At 36.8% G+C, this 1,734-nt stretch overlaps 1 non-coding gene across 1 annotated transcript; it reads left to right on the top strand.

Moving 5' to 3' along the window:
* Positions 1-858: 858 nt before the first annotated feature.
* LOC144251374 (small nucleolar RNA SNORA42/SNORA80 family) lies at positions 859-994 on the top strand. Its single transcript, XR_013342675.1, has one exon. It is a non-coding gene; the product is annotated as a small nucleolar RNA SNORA42/SNORA80 family (small nucleolar RNA).
* The last annotated feature ends 740 nt before the right edge of the window (positions 995-1,734 follow it).

Below are 1,734 nucleotides of genomic sequence, written 5' to 3'. Positions count from 1 at the left end.
GAGGAGAGAAGAAAAGAAGGGAAAAGGAGGGATGAGGAGAGAAAAGAAGAGAGAGATAGGAGAAGGGGGACTTCAGGAAGAACAACCTTTCCAGGGAACAACCCATTTACCCAGCTCCTCCATCCATACCCAACTTCCCTACAGTTATCACCCAATCTACTGATTAGTTTACTGATCTCATAATCCAATCATTTCATCTCAGAATGTTTCTTCATTAACAGAGCTTCTGGGGACACCTTGTATTCAAAACATAGCAGCATAGTTTCAATTCCCTTTGTATAAGTAACAGTGGAAATGGGAGGTCACATGGTAACTTCATATTTAATGGTTTAAAGACCTGAAAAGCTGTTTTCAAAAATGGCTGTGCATCTCATGAACCTGTCAGTAGAACATAAGGATTCCAGTTTCTCCTCATCCTCATCAATGCTTGTTTTTTCTGACATTTTGAGTCCACTCAGTGTTTGTAAAGAAGCATCTTATTGTGGTTTTGTTTTGCATTTCCCTAATGACTCAAAATGTAGGTCATCTTTTTGTATCCACTTTGACAATTTTCATCCCTGGTTAGAGAAGAGTTCATTCAGGTCTGTTGTCTATTTTTAGTTTTGCCACATTTTTACTGATAAGTGGGAAAATGTCATCATTAAATTATTATTGAAAATATTATGATAGTGAAAATATTAATCTTTTGTTGAATTTGCTCCTGTATGTCTTATTATTTTTGATGCTACTAAAACCAGAATCACTTACGTTGATTTCCACATCCTTACACTTCCACTTGTCAAGCATCCTCATAGCTACCTCAATTTTCTGAGTATATTAAATCTTTACTTTTTATCATTTATTTATTTTCCAAATAATGCACAGGCTTGGATTTATGGCGTGCTCATCCCCTTTGGGCTTTCAAGGTGCTTAATGCCAGAGCCAACTGTGCCTCTGAAGCATTGCCTGGTTTTTGTACCCACAGGCTGCTGGCAGTGAAATGGGTTGCACAGTGTGAGAAAAAAAGAAAGAAAACAATAAAATAGAATAAACATAAAAATACCCTCACAATAGTTTCAAGTGCATGGTCATAGCATTAAAAATTGGTTGTAAAAAATAAGATAAATCAATGACAAAAAGAAATTAGGAAATCATGCTAAGCAAATTAGTGGACAAAGCAGAAAGATGTCATTGAACATCTTCTGTATGTTAAACACGGTATTACCATCTGTTTACACAGAAGACACCTACATGTATTCAAATTAGAAGAATTTATATAATCGCAGTAAATTATTTTATAGCACAAATATCACTTTATAAGTGCAGAGAAGAGACCAATTAATGTGTTATGAAATATAACTAAGACTTTGGAAGAAAACAGAGCTTGAAGCAGCAGTGGAAACAGCAGGGATGCTAGTCTGATTGAATAAAATGGATGAGGCCTGGATGCAAGAAGTGTCTTGTAGATCTCTGCAAACTGGAAGCTTCACCATTTGATAGGAACAAAAATAGTAAATAATCAAACCACGATCTAGTACTGTAGAGCTGAAGCAGTGTGTCTCAGCAAGAGGGTGAAAATGTGCTGGGTACACGTAGCTAATTCTCTGTGTTCTGGAGAAATGAGAAGAGTGGGAAGGCCCAGGGAGCTTCATTAGCACATCAGGCCAAAAAGTAAGAGAAGGGTCGAAGTGCAAATGGAGAGTGGTGTATACAATGTGAAGATTTCAACCTTAACAAGGAGGACTTTGATGAAGA

This window comes from Urocitellus parryii, assembly GCF_045843805.1.
Source record: "Urocitellus parryii isolate mUroPar1 chromosome 13 unlocalized genomic scaffold, mUroPar1.hap1 SUPER_13_unloc_13, whole genome shotgun sequence".
Classification (NCBI taxonomy): domain Eukaryota; kingdom Metazoa; phylum Chordata; class Mammalia; order Rodentia; family Sciuridae; genus Urocitellus; species Urocitellus parryii.
This window is presented reverse-complemented; position numbering and strand designations above follow the sequence as displayed.